The following is a 24,753-nucleotide window of genomic DNA, read 5'->3' as shown; positions in this document are numbered from 1 at the left end:
TCCCTACACTTTCTTCTAGTATTTTTATAGTTTCATGTCTTAAGTTTAAATCTTTAATCCAGTGAGAGTCTATCTTAGTTAATGGTGAAAGGTGTGGATCCAGTTTCAGTCTTCTGCAGGTCGCCAGCCAGTTCGCCCAGCACCATTTGCTGAATAGGGAATCTTTTCCCCCCTGAATGTTTTTAATTGGCTTGTCAAAGATCAAATAACGGTAAGTAGCTGGGTTCATCTCTTTGTTCTCTATTCTGTTCCATACATCTACCTCTCTGTTTTTGTGCCAGTACCATGCTGTTTTGATCACAATGGATTTATAGTATAGTCTGATGTCTGGTAGTGTGATTCCTTCTGCTTTATTTCTGAGTAATGTCCTGGCTATTCAAGGTTTTTCTGATTCCATATGAAATGAAGTATTATTTTTTTTAAGATCTTTAAAGTATGACAATGAAACTTTAATAGGGATTGCATTAAAATTATATATTGATTTGGGTAGTATGGAGATTTTAACAACGTCAATTCTTCCTAGCCATAAGCATGGTATGTTTTTCCATTTGTTTACATTTTTAGCTATTTCTTTTCTTAGAGTTTCATAGTTCTCTTTATCCAGTTGCACTTCTGAAGGTCACTGGTCACTAGGTGGGGTTTCTTTTTCTGCATGAAGAAATCCTGTACAACACCAGCTTTAGCAGCACAGGGGCTCAAAGGGGCTGCCCAACTCCTTCCCCCAAATAATTTGCCTAAACCTCTTCCTTCCAATCTGAATGAAATTGGCCACTCTAGGGCTAATTTTCTACGGTTGTAGGGGTGGGTTGGTGAGGGGGAGCAGTTCTAAGTACCTGCCACAGATAGATATATTTGTCCTTTTCTGCTCATCACATTTCATGAAACTCATACTTGACTGCAGCCTAAGAACCTCAGACACAGAATGACCTCCAGAGACCTTTCCTCAAAGCTTCCATGACTCCTCTATCTTTATGGATGTACACCCAGTATAAGTGTACCCAGTGCCTTTGTGATATTGCCTTTTGAAGAACATAAACCAGTCAAACAAGCACTCTGTAGAGAGATACAAGCCACTGTATCTTTCTCTTTCAGTGTCTCCCTTTCTAATGAAGTTAAGCAGACAGCCAGAAACAAGGTGTTATGCACCTGCTTCTTTGCCACCTGCCGATGAAGACGTTACATAGGCAAAGCATAATGGGAGAGGTGGCTGTGAACACAGTAGGAAAACCCAAGGTCATGTTTTTACAATGATATGCTGAAAATTTCAAGCTTGCAGTCTTGCAGCAGTTCTCAACCTGTGGGTCACGGCCCCTTTGTAACAATGAACATATATCGCAGCATTAGGAAGGTTGAGAACCACTGCAGAGAATAATGTGTACCAAATTACTGACAACCTTCTGTGGCAATACTTCAGTACCAGATGTGGAATAGAGGCAGTATAAAATTTAGACATGTAGTTAAAACATTTCTAAATAGCTAAAATGGTAGGTAAGGAATTCAGTGTTAAGCATACAGCAGGCACTTATCTGTTAGATAAGTGAGTGAATGAATGTTTTTTTATACAAGCTCAATTTTCTTTCAAGGTGACCTGCACAGAGTAAATGTAAAATAAATGTTGGTAGAAAGACACCATTTTTTCTTTTTTTCTTTTTTCTTTTTTTTTTGAGACAGAGTCTCACTCTATATCACAGCTCACAGCAACCTCTAACTCCTGGGCTTAGGCAACTCTCTTCCCTCAGCCTCTTCAGTAGCTGGGACTACAGGCACCTGCCACAATGCTCAGCTATTTTTTGTTGCAGTTGCCACTGCTGTTTTGGCTGGCTGGGGCCAGGTTTGAACCTGCCACCTTCCATATATGGGGCTGGCGCACTACCTACTGGCCACAGGCACCGCCCAAGACTCCATTTTTAATCTGGTAGACCCTCTAAATCTGTCATTTCATTGGGAGCTTAGTGGTAATTGTCAGCCCACTATTAATGGCAGAAAACCATTGTCTACAGTGTCAGGAGGAAATGACTCTAAACGTGAGTTGTCTCTCTCTCTCTTTCTCTCTCTCCCCCCTTCTGTAGGATAATTTTGCAGTATATAACAAGCATTTGAGTTATATGATTATGTAAGTCTCCTATTAGTAGTTTTTCCTAAGACAAGATTCAGGTATAAAATGCTCATTCTCATTTAATCTTTTTTAAAAGAAATTTGATGGCATGTGATATGCTCATGGGATGACTTGCTTTTCACAGGTGCTGCAGAGGGGAGAAGCAGATGAAGTGGGTTGAAGAGTGAATAAGAATTTTTTTTAAAAAAATGGGTACAGTGAATGTAGACAGACAACACAAAAACTCTAGCTTGGAGGAAAGCAGAGAAATGAGATGGTAGGTGGAGGGTGCAGAGACAAGAAGAGATTTTTCTGTAAGTAGGAAATACATATTTGTAGAAAAGCAGAGAAAGAAAGATGGATCGTTTGCAGATATGGAGGGTAATGAATACAAAACTGACTTATGTAGTGTGGTCTTCAACTGACTCCCTACAAAAGAAGGCTCCATTCATGTCTTGTGTTGGAAAACCAGGAACTGGAACAGGAAGACAGAGGTGACAAAGTGAGAGGATGGCTTGTTGGTGGCTTACAACCCAGGAGAGACATATACACCTACACGTACATGCAGGAAGACTGATGCTATGATGTGAGCAACCAGAATCTCTGTGGAGTTTCTGTTTCTGTGGTCCTTAGTGTGGCTTTGCATTTGGGTACCAACCATGGTTCAGTTCACTTTTAGGTATTCTGATGGGAAAAATTTTCAAACTAGAAAACCAGAGGTACCTACTCCCTCTTAGCCCTTCTTAATCCTTTAAGACAAACTCCTAGGAGAAAATAATTACTAACATAACACTCTATAGATTCAGTTAAATGATTGTTCCACAGCAAGAGTGAAACAAAGACATGATCACAAAGTCTGAAAGAATTTATCACCAAGAGACCTTTACAAATTTATTGAAAAGTATACTTCAAGAAAAAAAAAGAAGGAAAGAATAAAACGTAAAGTGTAGTGGGCTAAGAAACTAGTACATGTATAGATAAATCTAAGCAAGCCTGATAGTTTTAAAAAATGCCTAGACATGTGGCTATTAAACAAGGTGCCCCATAATATTCCGAAATTTTAAAAAAGAAGAAAAAAATACTGTCATAGTTAAGAAGAAAAGGGAGGAGATAAAGACTACAGTCAAATAAATAGCTAGATGTGCTAAGAAGGCAACATAACTCCTACTTTCTTACTCATATAAGCAGATAATTAAAGAATATTGAAAGGGTAGAAAAACTCCTATAAGGGATTTGGGTGCCAAACTTCATCTGTGTTTCAGACAAGGTATCAGCCCTGCAAATGTTTTTATTCTATGGGGAAGTTTCATCACAAACCAAGTTGCTTTTCACTTAACCTTGGGAGAAATAATCAGTTAGTTTTAGAAGAAAGGTTTACACTAGATTGTTTATTACAGCTCAATTTACAATCACCAAGATGTGGAAACAACCTAAATGTCCATCAACTCAGGAATAGGTTAACAAATTGTGGTACATGCACACCATGGAATACTATTAAGCCATAAAAAGATGATTTTTTCACATCTTTTGTAATATCTTGGATAGACTTGAAACACATTTTTCTCAGTAAAGAATCACAAGAATGGAAAAGTAATTATCCAATGTACTCAATACTAATATGGAGCCAGTAAATGACCTAATACATCCCCACATAAGAGAAAGGGTCATTTCAATTCAAGTTGGGGAGAGGGGCATCCAGGTAGGGGAAAGGGGATGGGTTGCTCTCACTGAATGGGCACAGGTGGAGGTGTTTGGCACACCTTTAGTGTGTGGGACAAAACCACAAGAAGGACTTTACCTAATAAAATCAAATATTTTGACTTGGTTATTTGTACTGTCACATTAACCTGAAATAAATTTACTTTTCAAAAATAAAGAAGAAGAAGAAGAAAGTTTTAAATAAAAGCTAGATGAAAAAATAAAGTTTGACATGAGTATGTTTCTGTCATGTGACAGAATACTATGTGGCCAATAAAAATGATGGCAGAATTGTTAGTGGGAACATACATATAACTTATCTGGAGAACAATTCAAATATATATGTATATTTATAATCTTTATGAATTTTTACAACTTTTGATAAAGGAATTCCATCTCCATTACTTGATTTTAAGGAAATAATCTTGATAGTATATAATGAGAAAAGTAAAATGATATTGAGGATGTTTATCAAGGTGCTGTTCACAGCAGTTAAACGTCTACAAGTTAGATAATTAATGTCAAAATATTTAATTAACTGGTTAAGAAAACAGTGGAACAAAAATACTGAAAAGTAACACGTTCAAGAGGAGGATAGTAAATGTTGGTTAACAATTTGAAAGTTACTCTATGGATAGTTGATAAGAGAATGTATAATTTCATCCCAGTGGAAGAGAAGAGAGGACTAAGAAAATGTAATTAATCCTCCAGAAAATATGAAAAGAGTAGAAACAAAGATGCTCTTTATCCAATAAAAACATAGAAAAATCAGAGTAAATAGCACAAAATAAGATTATAGAAATAAATAAAGCATGCTAACATTTATAATAACTGTAAATGTAATAAAATTGTCATTTAGAAGACAGTACTCATTAGACTGAATTTTTAAAATTTGAGCTACCTGCTGTTTCCAGAATGTACTTAAAACATAATACCTAGAAAAGTAAAGGAATGTACTAGATATTCTAGGCAACAGGCATGAGAAAGCTAGTGGATCTATATTATTATTGGACAACATAAACCTTAAGGTAAAAAAGGAGAAGCATCATTAATGATAAAGATGGTTATTATATAATGATTGAAAAGATCATCAGGAACATAAAATCATTCTAAATTCATATGCATCTAATATTACAACTTCACATATACACGAAGAAAAAAATAGATGTACGAGGAGATGAAGTGTGAAATTTTAATGTATCTGTTAGTAATTGATCAAGCTAATAAAAAATTAATAAGGATATATAAGATTTGAACAGTGATATTAAAAGTCTTATTCAAAATATATAAATAGACTTCTAAATCTAAGAGAAAAGTCTCGCAGGACATTTATGGAGACAATTATTAACACTGATTTTGAAGAAGATCCAAATGAGATATAATATGGTCATATATGGATGATTCTATATGACAAAGATGCCAGTCCCTCCAAAATTAGTTGATAAATTCAACATAATTCTAATTTTTAAAATTCCAACAGGTTTTTCATGGAATTGAAAATGTGATGCTAAAATTCCTATTGAAGAGCAAAGGATCAAGAAAAGGCAAAATGATTTTGAAAAAAGAACAAAGTGACCTGGAATTCCTACCAGATATCATGACTTTATAAAGCTGTAGAAATTAAGACATTGAAGTAGGGATAAAGAAATTGACATAACATAGAACTCAGAAACAGATCTAGAAATGTATGGAGATCAGATATATCAGGAAGGTGTCAATACAAAACAATGGGGGGTAATGTAACATGAATGATTCAATAACTGGTGCTGAGAAAACTGGTTATCTTTATGGAAAAATGAATTAAATTAGGTTCTCCATACCTAAAAGTAAATCCTAGGAAGATTATGATCCTAAATATGAAAAGCAAAAATTTTAAACTTTTAGAATAAAATGTAAGATATTGCCTAATGACCTTGGAATAAACAAGTAGTTTAAAAAACCTCTAAAGGACAAAAATTGAGATGTTTAACTATATTGGTACATTGGATTACTTCTTCTTCTTCCTTTTCAGCCTAGCTCACAGCAACCTCAAACTTTTGGGAATTAAATTGCTTCTATCCAATAGTAAATATTATAGTTGAAGTAAAGGATAGATGAGAGACTCACAGAAGATATTTGCAACACATATTATTGATTGACTAAGGATTAGTATTCAAATATGTATATTTAATATGTATATTTAATATTTATTAAATATACATATAATTATATGCTACACATATAATTAACATATAGGTGTATATACCAATAAAAAGAGTCAAAGCATATAAATAGTCAATTCATAGGATTAATAAAATTATAACATTGTGCTTAATTTCATTAGAAATGAACAAATACAAATCAAAATAATAATGATATATCATTATTTTACATTCATCAGATTGATATTTATTTTTGGACACAGAGTCTCACTATGTTACCCTTGGTAGACTGCTATGGTGTCATAGCTCACAGCAACCTCAAACTCTTGGGCTTAAGTGATTCTCTTGCCTCAGCCTTCCAAGTAGCTGAGACCACAACGTCCGGTTATTTTTGGCTGTAACTGTCATTGTTTAGCAGGCCTGGGCTGGGCTGGAACCCATCAGCCTCGGTGTATGTGGCCGGCTCACTGTAGCTCACTGAGCTACAGGCACCGAGCCCAAATTGATATTTACAGTCTGATAATACCAAGTGTTGCCAAGGATGTAGAGCTCTGAGTACACTGTCAGTGGGAGTGGAGATAGTTGCAAACATTGAGGAATTTTGTAACAGATTACTAGTAGAGTTGATGATGTGCATGCACTACAACCCAGCAATTTCACATCTAGGCACATGCCCAAGAAGAGCTCTTGTACACATGCACAAGGAAACATGTAAGACTGTTCACTGCAACATTGTTTTGTAATGGCAAAAATTGGAACAACTTAAATGTCCAAAATAAAAATAATTAATGAATAAACCATGGTATATGCATATGGTAGAACACTATGGAGCAGTGAAACTTAAGGCACTAGGACTTTATAATTTAACTTGCACAAAAGTCAAAAATGTAAGGTTGTATACATGCCAGTGCAAAAGAAAAACACAAGTATATTTTAGTGAGGTGGAGGAGAGAGAAGGGGAAAGAGAAAGGGGACGATGGAGGGTGATGGTGGGATTTCACCTAATGGGCACACTGGGAGGGTATGAACCCCCCCTGGGTAAAGGGCTCAACCACACCTTGAACCTTACTAACGAAAACAGAGTAACCCAAACATTTGTACCCCATATTAATCTGAAATTTGAAAGAAAGAAAAACGAGTAAGGTTGTAGAGAAAAATTAGTTGCAAAAAGTTAATAAAACATTCAAAACAATATAATACAGTTTTCAAATACACATTAGTACAAGAATGAAAACTTACAGGGGGAATCGTAAGTACCAGATTCAAGCATCTCTAAGGAGGAAGGAAGGGAACAGTGCTGGGAACTGCACAGACAGTCTGCCCTATATCCACAATATTTCTTTTGTTTTCTTTAGACAAAGCCTCAAGCTGTTGCCCTGGGTACAGTGCCATGGCATCACAGCTCATAGCAATCTCCAACTCCTGGGCTTAAGCAATTCTCTTGCCTCAATCTCCCAAGTAGCTGGGACTACAGGCACCTGCCACAACGCCCAGCCATTTTTGGTTGTAGTTGTCATTGTTGTTTGGCAGGCCCGGGCTGGATTTGAACCCGCCAGCTCTGGTGTATGTGGCTGGCGCCTTAGCCGCTTGAGCTACAGGTGCCAAGCCCGCAATATTTCAATTTTGCAGCACTGAAGAGAATGTGGCACCTGTTACGATTCAATGAAGCTGGTTACGGATATATAGGTCTTCTTGATATTTTCCATTATGCTTGTGATAATGCATGATTTAAATATTAACAAAACTTGAATTTTATTAGGAGAATTAAAATTTACACATAAGATAAGACATAATAAAATCAATAACATAGAAACTTGAGTCGATGATGTGGGCAATGAATTGGAGAGGTTCTCTCAGTGTACTGAGAAAAATGTCAAAGAGGAAAATAAAAAGATAGATATGGATGTGGCTACCAAGAACAAGATCCAAGCTAAGGGATTATGGGGTTTCTTTGATGTTTACTAGAATAATGGAAACAGAAATATGAATCAAAAATATAAAAATAAAACTTGACAGAGCTGGAAGAAAATCCCTGAGAAGAGTTTAAAAGAACTAATGTTTTAGCTAAAATTAAGATACCTATACCTAAATACAAACTAATAAAATTTTTATAGTCCTAAAGAAAAAACCTTTAGGATTCAAATGGTGACTTTCATGTAGACAAGAAGTTGGATAAGTAAAGAAATACTTGAAGTTGAAAAACATAATCCAAAAGGTTGATTTCGCTAGATGGTATCCGGCTTAGTCTAGACAAATCAGGAAGGTAATAAGTAAAAAGAATTAAGATATGTTAGAAATATCACTTTGCAGGTATAAAAGAAAAAACCTGTCATATTCAATAGCAGAAGGTATACTAGGTAGCAGTCTCTAAATATATATAAAGAATTTACTTTGTAATTCTAAGGAACAGGCTAATCATCATCCTTCTAATTGTCTAAGGGTTTTTTCCCTTCCATTGAGTCCAGTCATCCCTATGAAAATACTACTTCTCAACAATTCAAATTGATACCCTTAATTTTTAATGAGTATCATTAAAAATAAAGCATGCAAAAATATTTCCTTATCTACTATAAAACCACTGTGAAATTCACTATTCCTTATAATGTTCAAGGTTCTTTATACAATGATTCACTTGGTAATTTCTTCCTAAAACCGTATCCAGAAAAAAGCTATTTTTACTGAAAAACTGGTTTGAAGTTTTTGGTCAGATATTAAGAGTTCTGGAAGACATTAATTTCTTTTTTGTTCTTGCAATTAGGAAGCTCAGAGTTTAGTGACATCCAAGGCTTAAATGACCATCTCATGTCTAGTCTTGACACAATTACGTCCCCTACCTCTATTTGGTTTTTGATTATTTTATCATACTTCTTTTTAATTACAGCTGGGGGTGATGGTGAAGAAAAGGTGTGTAAACTTTCTCAAATCAGTTTTGTACATGAATGAAGTATCAATGATTAAAAATACTTTCAAATATCTTGAGCAACTCCTCAGGCCGCCATGGGTCTAATAGACAGCAGCTTGATTGCAGGTGGAGAAGACCAGGGGTAACTAAGCCAGAGAGGGTTCCATCAGTGTTCTACAGTGCAGAAAACTTCTTTAATTTGTATATATCGTATTGTCGTGGAAGGAGAGCCAATCTTAAATCAGAGAAAAAAGCTTGGCTTAATTCTTCAGTCTGACCCACAACCATGTCCAGTATTAATTGAAAACCCCATAGACGGTGGGTGACAGGAACAAGCCAGCCTCTCTCTGGGTCATGAGATTACTTTGTGCCCAAGAAACCTTGTGTTCAAAATAAACAAGACTTAAGAGTAAGCTGTTCATTTTCAGATGGGTATTGGCATATTGATTAAACTCAGACAAAGAGAGAGGAGGAACCAGGGGCACAGCTGAGGATTCCTAGGCATGGCGGCATCACAAAGCCATGCTCCATTAGAGAGAAAGCCGTGACCTGTGGGAGCCTGCAAATTCCCTGAAGAGGAAGAGGAACCGTATGGTAGGCTCACCACGGGCCGCTTTCTAAGGGAAGAGTTTCCACAGTGGTTTGAAATCTACTCCTTGAGAAAATACTAGTTAGCTAGAATTTACTGAGCCGAGGACGAGAAGGAGATGGAAGGGCACAGAAAGGCTTCTGGGGACAGCTGAGATAGCTGGCACACCGCTGCTGCCCAGGAGGGCTGGGCTCCCAAGCCAGGAGCAACACAGCAGGAGGTGCTGGCTAGGGCTGGACTACGGAAAATTTTAAGCGTCAGACTAAGAAGTGTGGCCTTTATCCTTTGAGCAAAGGAGCAGGGGAGCAGGAGCTAGTGGAGGTGGCTTTTAGTCAGCCCCACTGGGGGCCCGGGGGCAGCGTTTCTGCTTTCTGCCGTGGCGCCCCTTTGCCTTCTGCAGCCTGGCCCAGACTGCCCTGTGACCTCCCTCAGCCCTCAGCCCAGAAAACCTTCCACCTGGATTCTCTTGTTCCTCATTCCCTACCCTCTGGGAAAATTCCACTTTTGCCGTCATCCTCAATGTCACCTTGCTGTGAAACCTTTGTCCACCCACTGCCCAGTCCCCTGACCCTCTGCCTTTCTTTACGCTGCTCTTCAGCACCCAGGCAGCTGTGTGCTCCCGTGTCTGGATCACTACCCTCGAAGGGGAAGGGCTGCCTCAGTTCTCTGAGAAAAGGGTCTGGTTAATATAAAACCTTGTGAAATGAATGCCTGATCCTTTGGGGGACTTACATACCTTATATACCCTTACTTTATACCTTTCAGTGGTAACATATAGTTTTTATGAAGCTACATTCTATTTTCCCATATACAGTCGTGCACCACATTACCACATTTTGGCCGGGGACAGAACACACATACGATGGTGGTCTAGGGCCTTCTCATAGCCTCAAACACAAACTCTGTGTGCACTGGGCAGTCACTCCCCACTTCCCTTCCCCTGACTCCTGGCAATCTAATCCACTTTCTGTCTCTACAGATTTGCCTGTTGTAGATATTTCATGTAAATATAATCACACAATTTTTGTGTCTCATTTATTTCACTTAATGTAGTATTTTCAAGGTTTCTAAGATTATAATACCATAGTTTCACTATACCTTTTCTATGTTTAGCTGTGTTTATATATGCAAATACTTCCCACTGTGTTAGAATTGTCTACACTAACATGCTGTACAGGTGTGTAGGAGCCATAGGCCATACCATATAGCCTAGAGATGTAGTAGGCTGCACCATCTAGGTTTGCGTGAAGACATGCTATGATGTTCAAACAACGACAAAATCGTTTAATGATGCCTTTCTCAGAACATCCCCCTCTTGTTAGGTAATGCATGACTTTACTTGATTCAGTATTATCCAAACTATAGATTTCAAACTCCTTAGTGGATTGTAAAAATAATTCAGTGGGCCATGCCCCATTAAAAAAAAAATAAAACTTAATGGTGTAAAATATAAAGCCCTACAATTTAGTGAGGATAAGTAACGCTCTGTGTGACATTTGCATATTCACGCTGGTTATTTCTACACAGTTGGCTCTATCACTGGGTTCCACATCCATGGATTCAACTAACTGCAGATCGAAAGTATTAGAGAAAAAATAGATGGCTGCCCCTGAACCGAACACCTACAGACTTTATTTTCTTGTTGTTTCCTTAAACAATACAGTATGATAATTATTTACATAGCATTTATATTGTATTCTGTATTATAATCTAGAGATGATTTAAAGTGTACAGGAGGATGTATGAAGAAGGTTACATGCAAATATCATTTTATATAAAGCATTTCAGCATCCGTAGATTTTGGTACTTGTGGAGGGCCTTGGAATCAATCCTCCATGGATACTGAGATTATATTTGTGTGTGCCAGGATGCAAGGTAAATTGTATCAACTTATTTATAGCTTGCAGTCTAAAAAAGCTTGAGAACTACTTCACTCTGGTTGTTTTTCAAGATGTTGGTTAATTTCCCAGCTGACTGCCATTTTACTTTGAGCAGGGCTAGGCTTTTTAATTTTACTTTTGTCTTATAATAGGGTTTCTCAATCTCAGCACTATTGACCAAATGTAGGTCGCTTTTTGTGTGGTAGACTATCCTGTGCAATGTGGGGCATTTGGCAACATCCCCGGGTCTACCCACTAGGTGCCAGTAGTGCCTTCCCCACAGTTGCAACTCCCAAAATGTCTCCAGACATTGACAAATATTCTCTGTAGGGGGCAAAATCACCCCCAGTTGAAAACTCCGGCTCTATTGATCCCAAACTCATCTTGAGCATTCAGGCAGGCTTTAAGGAATGCACAAGACAGATCTGAAGCAATGATCCTGTGGACTCCTACCCCAGTAGAATGACCTGGGATACTGGTCTCAGAGTTACTTGACCTGTGCCAGGTTTAGATTCAGGTCCTCGTGGACCACCAAGCAACTGCATAGACCACTCTCAGTCTAACTGCAGGATTTTCCCACCCGTGTCTGCGGGCGGGCAGTAGGACCCGGCAGAGAGAGCCGGGAGCCATAGGCCATACCATATAGCCTACAGATGTAGTAGGCTGCACCATCTAGGTTTGCGTGAAGACATGCTATGATGTTCAAACAACGACACCTCCGGCTGACACTCAGGACATATATCAGGGAACTGAGGTGGAAAGTCCCTGCTAGGAAGCATGGGAGCAACAATCACACTGCTCTAGCGGGAGCCAGCGAGAGATGGTGAGAAGCTGAGGGCCACATGGTGAGAAGTGATACTACCTTTGCAATGAAGGCCCTGGCCATGTGGACATGTGGGGTTTCTATGACAGAGAGGAGGGTCGGAAATTCAAGGAGCACTGGCCAGAGAGTCCTGTGACTCTGGCAGTCATGATGACTGAGTGGCCAGGAGCTAGTCACATACTCTGGTAGCATCTTAGTTCCTTATCTGAACACCGTGGAAACCTGTCTAGGTTCTTCAACCGCCTGCTAGTCCCAGGAGTCCATGACTTCTGTTCAGTGCTTCCCCTTCTCCTTTCATATTTGGTCTCCTTACAGCAATGTACAGTTGGCTCCCAAGTGGTCCCTCTTATTCTCCAAGGAGAATGTTAAGGAGACCACTCCACTTACTTTGTGGAGTTGTCTACCTTAGCCACAGTGATCCTATTTAAAATATAAGTCAGGTCATGTCATTCTGCTGCTCAAAACTTCAAAAATCTTGGCCTTTCACTTAGAATAAAATACAAAGCCCTTATCAGGGCCTCCAGGCTTGACATGACCTGGTCCCTGGCTGCTAACATTCTCACCTCCTTCCTATCATTCCTCTCCTCACTTCCCGGGTTTCACCACCTGAGCCTCCTTACTATTCCCAAAATGTGCCCAACCTGCTCTCACCCCCCCACCCCGACCTTTGCATTTGCTGCTCGCTCCACATGTTCAAATCTCGCTTTTCAAGCCTTCCTGGTTAGGCTGCCTTCAAGAGCAGTGCCCACCAGCCTCCGTGCCCTGTTAGCCCTTTACTTTCCTCTTAGCACCATCACAGCCGTGGCATTATTTCTGTAATACAATATGATCCAGGCTGGTTTTACAGACTGTCCCGCATGTGGACAGACCCTCCCACAGATGCTCCACGAGGGCGGGGACACTACCTGGCTTGTACACTGGAATGCCCCAGCATCCAGAAATTGCCTGGAATAAACAGGCATTAAACATAGTTTTAACAATCATGTGAAAAAGTGTTTAAACAAGTGAAATCATCACTGTAGACTCAGAAACTAGATTCTTTACTTTCTTGAACACTGGCGAAACAGTTTTTAAATGAATTTCAACAGAGGTAATGTTAAAAAATAATCCCAATTTAATCTTAAGTTATTTCTATCTTTTTAAATCTCTCTTCAAATTTTCATTGTTCTAATTCTTTCTAAATTTGAAATCTCTTTATTTTATTTTGAAAACTGTACCAGTTTTTTGAATCATTAGGACACAGCAATGATTATAAGAAAGATGTTATAAATGCCTCAGATTACTGAAATAATTGCTCTCTCCCATGAGGACTAGAATTATTTAGCCATAGTAGTCCTCTGTCTGACACAACATAATGGACAGCCTCTATTTTGCCCTCATCTGTCAACCACTTCAGGTGACCAGGGACTGATTCCACAGGGCTTTTGTGGCCCTGAAAGTCTGTGAACTTCCGCCATCTGCTGTCCAATCTTGGTACTTCCTCCTGAGTGGATGTCTCAGGTCATTCCCTAACACTTGTGAATCTTGGAATCCTCTTTTGGCCTCTGGAATCCCATTATGATCATGTGATGGCAGACGCAATCCACTGTGCCAAAATTGAGACATAATAACTAAGCAAGCTACATGAAGGCTATGTTAACCAGTTTGATGGAAGTGTCTTGGATTGTGTATGAAAACACCACACTGTACCCCCAAAGTGCATCAATGTACACAGTTACCATTCAATAAAAAAAATAAAAAGAAAAATAAAAAGAAAAAAAAATTACATTTTTTAATATGATAGATGCTGAGGTTGGAGTTCCATGACTGCACTTATCTCTGTTCTAAGATAAACCTCTAACTCTTCATACAGGTAGGACTAGAAGGCAGAAACCAACAAAAAATTCTAAATGTGAAGACCTAATTCGGAGATAGATCCTTATAGTATCTATCTCTGAATCTGAGACATTCAGAAATAGATGCAGGAATTTGAATCATGACTTTTTTTCTTTTGAAATAAAGACTTTATCTTAAAAAGTATATATGAACACTAAGCATTAATGATTATCCAGTGAAACATAGGTTAATTGTCAAATCAGTGTATTAGCAAGTATAAGGCTTGAGTCTGAATACCGTCCATTGCCGACTGGCTGTGCATGTCAATCTATCCACCTAGAAACATGGGAAAAGTAATAGTGCTTGCGCATTCTGCTTAGAAGACGTACCAGTAGAGTAATGTAAATCTGGACAACTCAAAGACAAGTAAAGTCACCATCAAGAAACCTCACTTTGGTTATACTAATGAAACTATCGAAATATCCACCCATGAAGAATTAGTTGAATAAATGCGGTAGCCCATTACAATGGAATACACTGCTGTTATGAAATTGTATACTGTAGGTCCAGATTTATTTATATTTAAAGATATATACAGCATTTTGTTGCACAGAAAAAAGTATATTTTATTTTTCTCATCATTAGATTAAAAACATTATATATCAAAATGTTAATAGTGGTCATATCTAGATGCTGAGATTAGGGATAATTTTCATCTTGATTTTTAAATAATTTTTAATGTTCCCTAATTTTTTTTTCTAATAATAAGCACCATAGAGCACAACACAGTTACTCTTTTTTCAGACAACAAAGATGCTATTTCTGTTTTGCGATTATGGCAACAGTTTCCTTAGTTTTCCTGATCTTGGCCATGTCAAGTTAGAGTAATTTTGTTCAAACCTGAATAAGATCTTTTTACTTCTTTGCTTGAGCACACTCTAACCTTCCAGTTTATCTTTCTTTGAGAACAAGCCAAGGCCAATGGCCTTGGGTGGTCTCCAGGGCCCTCAACAGCCAGTGCCAACTGTGCCCTCCCACTCTCTAAGTGGTCCCAGAAATCCCTCTCCCTCCTGGCCTTCCATTGTTTCCTAAATACCCCTGAAAATTTGGTTCTTTAGAGAAAAAGAGTCCCATTAACTTTAGGAATCAAGTATGAAAAGGAAATCACCAAACTGGGTTCTTGTCCAGGATCTGCCACGAAGTGACCTAGACAAGGGTGCTGAGTCTCTGGGCCTCAGTTTCCCCATGTGCAAATGAAGGAGGTATGTCTTTTCCTGCTCTATGAGTTTATACAGCTTCAATCAACAAAAATTATGCCATGAGGACTCATGGTCTCCTGTATTCAAGCAATGTGCTAAATACACAAAGATGAATTAGGGGTCTATGCCCTAAATATGTAAAAGACAAAAAAAAAATCACATTTTTAAAATGTGTATAGTAGGTACCATTCTCTTATTCTACAACATGCTCCTTTTTCTTACTGTCGTGGGGGTGGTCCCTCTGTTCCCTCACTTCCACCCTCTGTCCTCCTCCACTCTGCCCTGTGCCCTGGGAGGCCGACCCATCTGCCTTCCAGTTGTGTTCTGTCCATTGGGAAGCAGCCTGGTGAAAGGAGGGAAAACGTCTCCCTCACGAGGCTGTCAGGAGACATATGCCTGAGGGTCACAGCTCTTGCCCAGTGGCCCTCCCTGTCTATCCAGATGTACAGATGCTCTCTGGATGCTCTCTGCTGAATTCCTTACACCTGCCCAAACTTTTGCAAACATTCCCTTCATGAAATTTACTTCAAGTCACTCAATTGCCTGCACCTCTACTTCTGCTAGGAGCCTGATGACGCCTCCGATGGTGAGAAAAGTCACCTTTTCTCCCACAGTTGCTTCTTCCTTGCTCACATTTGCACGCACGTGTCTCATGATTGTTTGCACAATCAGCTGAAGCCCATCGGCCTTGTCAGCAGGCACTGTGTCCCCCTACACGCCTGAGACTAGTAAGCTGCTTTCATGTACCTACCTCCTCTCTTTGTGCTAAACCCCAGTGTGGCCCTCCCCTCTCGTCAAGAAACCTGAGTGATTCCAAAATGTGGACACTGAGAAATGATCCCAGTGAAGGACCATATAAAAGCAAGAAGTGTTCCAAAGGTGAGAACAGAAAAGATTAACCGTAAACTGCCAAATATTAAGGAAGGAAAACAAATGGCTAATAAATAGGAGAAAATAAAAGGAGAAATAGTTAAGATATTTGCATGTGCACGTGTGTTTGTGTGTGGATGCACCCACAAGTGTACATACATATCACCTCGATATATTAATGTCTAAAATTCCATTGAGCGGAATAGATAGCATATGGCTCTGTATCCTGTGGCCACTAAGTATTAGCTGACTTTGGAAAACTGTATTTTCTTATCATTAGCTTTACTATTTCTTCTCAATCTAGCTAGAGGCAGTACAATACAGGTGTACTGATTCTAAGTAAATGTATGATAATGTAAGATGCCCAAAGCCCTCAGAAGAGCAGTTAATAGGTGGCAGGTATTTAAACGGCAAAGCGAATCATTCCCTTTACAGCCAATAAAGTTGAACAAATGAATGTCCCCCAGATTTACAGGCATCCAGGCATTAGCAAATCAATAGAGCGATTACCATGGAGGAGACCCTGTTGTAAAATCACATTTGAAGTTATGTTTATGCACAAACGTGGACTTAAAATGCAGGTCTGTCTAGACTGTGAGTGAAACAAATTATTTCCTCTTCCTCCTACTCTCTTTTCTGGTCTTACATTGTGAAGATTTACAAATCTGTGAAGCTCACCAATTTATCGGCCTGTCCCAAGCACTTGGGGTAATGCTGAGCAAAGCAAGCTCTTCCTCAGCTGTCCCTTGTTCTTCTCTGGTAAGAGCAGCACCAGCCTGTCCCAGTGCGGTAGATGCAGGTCTCTCCAGGACGTTCATTTAAGAATGTTTAAGTGAAAATTAAATCACAGAGAATCTCCATCAAGGGAACAATTTCATTAGTATGTGCTAATGGATTCCTTCCAAGCTTGAAAAAGTTGCTACTTAAGAGAGATTTACCAAATTTCTTAGAACATTTATTTATTTATTTATTTTAGAGACAGAGTCTCACTTTATCACACTCGGTAGAGTGCCATGGCGTCACAGTTCACAGCAACCTCCAACTCCTGGGCTTAAGCAATTTTCTTGCCTCAACCTCTCAAGTAGCTGGGACTACAGGTGCCTGCCAGAATGCCCGGCTATGTTTTTGTTTGGGGCTGGATTCGAACCCGCCACTTTGGTATAAGGGGCCGGCGCCCTACCCACTGAGCCACAGGCACCACCTATCTTAGAACATTTCTTAAACATTTTTATTCGGGGGGGGGCAAAACCCAGCAGTATCAAACAGAGGTCAGCAAACTGTAGCCCACCAGCCTGCTGCCAGCCTGCTGCCTGTTTTTTGTATACCTGCTAACAATGATTTCTATATTCTTAGGTGGTTGGAAAAAAAAGTTGAAAAAGAATACATTTTTGTAACACATGAACATAATAAGAAATTCAAACTCAGTGAACATAAATAAAGTCTCACCGGAACAGTCACGCATATTAATTTATGGCCTACAGCTACAATGTTCATGCTACAACAACAGAGTTAGCCTAAAAATCCTAAAAGATGTACTATCTTGTTTTTACAGAAAAATTTGCTAACTCCTTTCTAAATACGTGGTTAACTTCAGAGAAATTAAAAACAAACAAAAGCTGGAGGCGCGATACTGTAAGTCCAGGGAGTTTTTCTCCTATTTATTTATTTTTCCTTTTGCCTTGAATTTAGGACGTCCTTAACTGGTGAGAGATGGGGGATTTTAATGTTGTCACCGTGTATGGCACCAGTTTTAGGTCTCTAACATCTGATCACTGCAGTCTTTTAAAATTAACCAACCAGGCTTGGCGCCTGTGGCTCAAGCGGCTAAGGCGCCAGCCACATACACCTAAGGTGGCGGGTTCGAATCCCCAGCCCGGACCCGCCAAACAACAATGACGGCTGCAACCAAAAAATAGCTGGGCGTTGTGGCGGGCGCCTGTGGTCCCAGCTACTTGGGAGGCAGAGGCAAGAGACTCGCTTGAGCCCAGGAGTTGGAGGTTGCTGTGAGCAGTGAAGCCAGAGCACTCTACCCAGGGGCTCAGCTTGAGGCTCTGTCTCAAAAAAAAAAAAAAAAAAAAAATAAGAATTAACCAACCAAAGGAAGGAATTTGGGCAATGGCGCCCCAAATCCACCACTTTGGTATGCCTGTGACTTCAGTGAGGGCAGAGGCAGGGAGAGGCTCCCTCTGAACTTCTCTTGTCTGCCTGAGGACAAAACGCAACACTGGTCCCCTGCCCGGGAATCCCCTCAGCCAGGGAAGACTAACTCCTATCACAGGACAGGAGGTGGGTGGGCACCACAGCTGCACAGACTTTGTCACAGGCTGTCACCTCTCCTTCAGAGAGCCCATTCCCCAGAGAACTTACTCTTCCCTGAGTTGCCTACTCAGCTTCCCTGCACAACCAAAACCCACACTAATGATTCTATTTGACTTAACGTATATGGCTTCTTCTATTCCTCCACTTCTAAGGCAGGGAAGTGTTTGTTCCTGAACTTCTCTTTCTGGCTTCTGGCATTCTAATGTCGTCAAGTCCCTAGGAACAGAGCTCAGGGCTATAGAGAAAACTGCAGACGCACTAGGGGTCGCCTCTGTCAGTTACACATCCTCCAGCCATTGTGCGTGGAGGGAACATGAACGTCTCTACCTTGAAGAGTGAGCAAATGTCATAATCTCTGTTCCTCCTGTGTTTCCTCAACATATTCCTGAGAAGTAGAAAGATAGCACCTAAACCAGGCATTACGGTACCTGTTTTAGGGAAGAGGAAACTGAGGCCCAGAGAGATAAGTGACTTGGCTGAGGAGGTGCCACAACAAGGGGATAACAGAAGACTTCTCTGGTCCCTCGGGTCTGGACTTGCCTGCCAGATTGCACTCTGTCTGCAGGGACAGATGTCCGGGAGAAGTGAAGAGCTCAGGGGTTGGCAGGAACTTTCCCAGGCACTGAAGAAAAGAGGCAGCAGGGAAGCTGCCGGGGGTGGTGAGAGGTCAGGGGGATTCCGAGCACTTCACCATTGCTTCCTACCCAACCGCAGAACACCCGCTTCCCCTCTGCTCACTGCTGCAGCCAACTCAGGGACACGGTTACCAAACAGAATCCCTTACTTGTGACTGGGGACAAAGAAAATCTATTTTGTGGCCTTATATGTGACAGCATATACCTAGCGTGCTAAAGCTAATCTCTGGGGGCAGAAGCAAATAAAAACACAGTCCCAAATCTGGGAGCAAAACTAGGCAATAAGCCAGATTCACACACGGACACTCGCGTGACAAAGGGTATAAACAGATACAGGACCAACAGCAGCTGCACCAGCCAGCAGGAAGGCTTGGAGAAGGGAGAGGGGGCAGGAGGGTGCGGCGCAACCACATTCGAGCAGATGTATTGTAGAAATGTGACTGATTTCAGCCAGGGGGTGGGGGGTTGTGTCCGCTCAGTGGGAGGGGACATTTTTGAAACTACAGAAGAAAAACAGATCATGGGAAATATGATAAAAATTAAACCAAAACAAAACTCTGACTTCCCTATGCAATCCCTGAGAAAAAGGTAGTACAGAAAAGTTGCAGCTTATTCTAAAGATCAGGAAAGAAGCCAGGAGTAAACTGAGGACTAGTTTTGAAAGAGGGTTAGAAAAATGTCTCTGCCTTCATCAACCTACTTAGCAAATTGTATCCTCTTCATCAGAGGCTTCCTTCACATCCTTACTGCCTTGAGTTTAAATTCACTGCATTTGCATTTCCCCTTCATTGTCCTCCCTTCATCTTTTACTCTATTTATTTACCTTTTCCTTATTTATGCCACATTGCAATTCTGGGAGTTCACCTTTGCCTACAGACCTTGCCAATAGGAAATTCACTTGCCTTCGAATTTCCCAGACAGTCACAGGAGAGAGTTATCCAACTTCCAAAATAGTCACAGGCTCTTGGCTTGTTAAGCGATAATCACCTATTCATGTACTCAACAAATATTTATTGAGTACTAAGTTTGCATATGGTGCTGGGAACACAACACTGAACAAGCCATTCCAGTTCCAAAATGGAGTTTAACCCAAAGGAGACACACACACACACACACACACACACACAAAATAAAACATATGAAATACTTTCAAGCAGTGGAAGTGCTATGGCACTTAAGTGCTTTTGGCAAAATAAGGCAGGATAATCAGGTTAAGATAACAGAATCCTGTCTGAGAGAGTGATATTTGGTCAAGGGTGGAAGGAAGGAAGGGAAAAATGTCAGGAAAGGAAGTTCCAGGCAGAGGGCATCGTAGGTACCAAAGCCCTAAGGCAGAAAAGAGCAAAATGCCTTTTGCTAGAACAGAAGGAACAAGTACTAGCAATAGCCCCTGAAGATACACCTGGGCTTCAGTGAAGAATTTATTGTTTCTGTCTCTCCCTATATCATGAAGATATATAGGGCCTTAGAAATTAAATGGCTGGGGGGTGGGAGGGGGAGGTAAGGGGGTGGATGGGGGGGAGGGTGATCGGTGGGGTCACCTCTATGGTTTATCTTACAAGGGTACAAGTGAATCTTTCTAAAAGCAGAGTATGAACGTTTTAACTCAATAACTAAGAAAATGACACGAAGGTTACGTTAACCAGTTCGATGAGAGTATTTTAAAATGTATATGAAAACAGCACACTGTACCCCATGATTGCATTAATGTACACAGTTATGCTATAAGAAATATATATATATATATTATTTATATATATAAAAGAAATTAAATGGTTTGGGATGGACAAAGTTCCATTCTCAAGGGAGGTTAAATGATCCTAGAGTTCATTTCCCATGTAAGTTATTTTTAATTTTTTTCTTTGAAAAAAGGATATGCAATCTTTTTACTGTCTGCCATTTCTATTGTTTACCGTTCATGTCATTTAATTGCTTGTTTTCATCCTGTTCGGTTAAACTTCAATCCCAGTGAGTTTGTGCCCAACAGATGAGGTTAAGACACATCCTGCATAACCCCATTTCTGCACACCAGCTGCCTCATTTACAAGACCAAAGGTAAATTATATGCTAGTGTTTCTTTCTTCCAGAGGAAAAAAGTACTGCAGAATGGAAGTAAAGAGTGAGAGATTGTGACTTGGGTTTTCTCTGTATTTCTGCATAAAGACAAACAGTCGCTGATTTGCATGGAAGACATCCCGGGAGAGGATGGATGTACATGTAGATACAGGGTAGCATCAGTATTGTTCAAGGTCAACAAAGGCTATTAAAGGACCTGGACCCTAAAGCCTTGATTTTTCCTTCCTGTTCTACTTGTAATTTTGTGGAGCTAAGATGTGGATATTGCACACACTTCTCAACACTTCAGTGAAACTTCCCAAACCGTCCTCTTCCTCACTTTAGCCGGCTTTTTTTTTTTTTTTTGAGACAGTCTCAAGCTATTGCCCTGGGTAGAGTGCCGTGACATCACAGCTCACAGCAACCTCCAGCTCTTGTGCTTAAGCGATTCTCTTGCCTCAGCCTCCCAAGTAGCTGGGACTACAGGCGCCTGCCACAACGCCTGGCTATTTTTTGGTTGTAATTGTCATTGTTGTTTGGGGGCCCAGGCTGGATTCAAACTGCCAGTTCTGTTGTATGTGGCTAGCTTCATAGTCACTTGAGCTACAGGTGCTAAGCCATGGGCCCTGGCTTTCATTAACTTTGGGCACTTCCAATTGCCTTGTTAAGCAATTAAGTTACTAATAGGATCTGGCAGTGATAGGCCCAGTGGGCAATAAATGCTTCCCTGGTCAGTAGAGGGCTGGAGTATTAACTTTCCCTACAAAACAGTATAGGTTTAGATCTCAGATAAACAGGCTACAGAGGAGCCCCCTCAAGTGCAAGTGTCTAGGTGGGACTCACCAGTTCCCACTGGGCACTTAAACATTGTGTTCTGAAGTTGACTGCTCAGGGAACAAAACCCTTCAAGGTCTTGAGCATCGAGTTGAGCAAACATCCATGAAGATGAGGGAGAGTGGGAGGAAGGAGAATGGTTTCAAGAATTCATTCAGGGTAGTGTTCAAAATATTTAATTGCTTGGTTTGGGTCCAACCATCAAAAAGATTGCTGGCTAAAAACTACCAGGGCTATACCAATGCATAGGTGACTGCCAGCCCTCATATACATTTTATTACTATCTCTATATGTGTCACATACTTCACAAGTTTTAAAACCAAAAACCCAGAACAACTCACAGAAGTTTTATTCTGTGCTGGGCTTCCTTAATCCATAGATTCCACATGGACTGCCCCCGGTCCCTTATTTCATTATTGACCTTAACCATTCTCATGGAACTTTGAGTTAGGACAATAGTAGTCTTCTTAATATGCATTTCACTCAGGGAAGTAGCTTTGCAGTCAGCCAAATCCAAGTTCAAGTCTTGTCTTTGCAGTGATCAGTCCTGGCAAGATACATTACCTTTCAAAGACTTGACTTTTCCTCCACTATAGGGGTTTTTGAGGATTAAGTGGATTTCATAGGTAAAGTGCTTGGGCACAATGCCCGGCTTTCCCAGTGGTAGCTCTGATACTTAGAACTTATTAGAATTTAGATAGTGCTCTATGGTAAATGGGTAATTTAGTGTACAGTAAAAAAAAGTGTTTTTTGGAAGCAAAATAATAGTCCAAACAAATGCCAAAGAGAGAAATATGAATGTGTGCCAGAATAAAGGGGTTTTCTAAAACATTAGAAATGATCAAGAGAAAAACCACAAATGAATACTAATTATAGGGCATTCTTACATGTTCATGAAACAGCTATCGCACTAATTCTATTCCTGTTATTCTGATTTGAATAACCATATAAATATATATGAAGTAAAATTATATTGATTTAAAAATATTTCCTACTCTGAGAATTTTCACTGAATTAGTATGGCTTTGTCTACTCCCCCTGCATGCAATTACTTTGGAATTATAAAATTTTTCTTCCCATAAGAGACCAATTATAATAAAATGTTACATATCTGTAAAGCACTTTCACATACCTTATCCTACTTAATCCAGAAAACTGTGATCCAGCAATAGGGAAAAGATAACCAGAAACCTCAGGACCAGACCAGTGTTTCAGTTAAAAAAAGGCAAAGTGGGTGAGAGACATCCCAACCCACGGGTCCCTCCCCAACTCTAGTCTCCAACCCATTGGCCAAGGTCAGCAAGTGTTGTTAAATCTCCTCTTTCTCGCACTTCCCTGACCCCATGGAGCAGAGGATACTAAAGGGTGGATGGAAAGAAGTAAACACAGAGCCCCTCACAAAATGGGCCAGGGGAGGTTGGTGTCGGGGAGGTGGTGGGCACTCGGAGCGCCTGCTCAGTTGGCAATATGAAAAGACAAACTGCTTCAAAGTGCAGTCAGCCCCTGGCACCTGTCTGCCCCAATTTTTAACCAATATATATCACAAAGTTCAATCAAAGATTATAGGCTAGAGCTCATCCAGCAAGAATTGAACCAGGCCTGCCTTTCAAATAGAATTGTAAATACTTCTAGACAGAAGGAGCTTCAACCCTTGGCGTGAGCCTGGGGAATTTTAGCTTCTAAATTCTAAAGAACAAGACACAACAATTGCTGGGTGATCATACTCATAGGTGAATGTGTGTGTATTTTGGAGTTGTGCCCTCACTATATACCCTGGCAATTTAATTTGAAGGAAAAAGACCTCACATTCAAAGCTAGGATAAAGGGTATTTTCAGAAGAGCCAAAATTTCTAGGCCTTGGGCAACCTGGTGAATCTCTGCTCCTGGTAACAGCAGAGGCCTTGGAAGTCAGCTTTGGGGGGGTTTCATGAAGAGAGGGGAAAAGTTTATTCAGATCCACAAACCAATAAAAATGGGATTTTGCGCTGGTCAGTGGAAAGCCCGCTTTGACTGGCAGGCTCCCTTCTGAGAGCTGCTCTAGGGAACAAAGGACCCAGAGAAACAGCAGAGCTCTCCTGCAGAATTTCACAGGCAAAACTGAAAAGATTAGTCTTCAAACAAAAAAAGTATAAACATTTCCATTCTGAGCTCTTCCCACTACACAGGGTTCTAGATTTATGTAAATGTGCCCCCCGTCCCTTCCAAAATACAAAAAATTTCTAACCTGGGCTGGGCTTGGCAAGGCGGTCCAAATCCCTGCTAATCCAAGTTGAGGCTGTGATGTCACATGGGAGCTTGTTAAACCCCAGAAAAGACACAGAATCTGCCTTTGAACAAAATTCCCCAGTGATTTGATACACAGTGGCCTGAGCTGTCCCTAGTCCCCCAGAGGGGCACTGTGAAAATCATGGCCATTGGTGAACCCCAGCTACGTGTCAGCACTCCACAATCTTCCATACTTCCTGGCTGGGGACTGCATGTTGCTGGAATACCCTTGATTTGCAGGTGAACACTGAACCTGTCTTTTCTCCTCTGTTTTAAGATGAACTCATTTTCTCAAAAGATGAGTAGGGACAGAGAAGGCTGCATGTCATTTTGGTATGTGATCTGTTCTGTGATTGTGAAAGAAAACTGAACTCAATCTCCCCAAGGATGATGCAAAAATAAATCTTCTGCTGGACCTAGAAATAGTCCGTGTCCCGGTTGAGAGCCTCTGACTCCCAAAGGGCTGGGAAAACCACAGAAGGAAAGCCTGTTAGCCCTTCCCCAGCTGTCCTTCTGCAGGGCTCCCAGAAAGCCCAGTCAAGCGAGGCCTCGGAGGCAACCCCAGCAATGTAG

General features: G+C 40.4%; 1 protein-coding gene across 2 annotated transcripts in view; it reads right to left on the bottom strand.

The window, feature by feature from the left end:
* Positions 1-24,753, bottom strand: part of EGFLAM (EGF like, fibronectin type III and laminin G domains) — a 185,584-nt gene that overhangs the window by 62,016 nt on the left and 98,815 nt on the right. The window lies entirely within an intron of this gene.

This window comes from Otolemur garnettii, unplaced genomic scaffold (genome assembly GCF_000181295.1).
Source record: "Otolemur garnettii isolate 467f Iridium unplaced genomic scaffold, OtoGar3 scaffold00063, whole genome shotgun sequence".
NCBI classification, from domain to species: Eukaryota; Metazoa; Chordata; class Mammalia; order Primates; family Galagidae; genus Otolemur; species Otolemur garnettii.
This window is presented reverse-complemented; position numbering and strand designations above follow the sequence as displayed.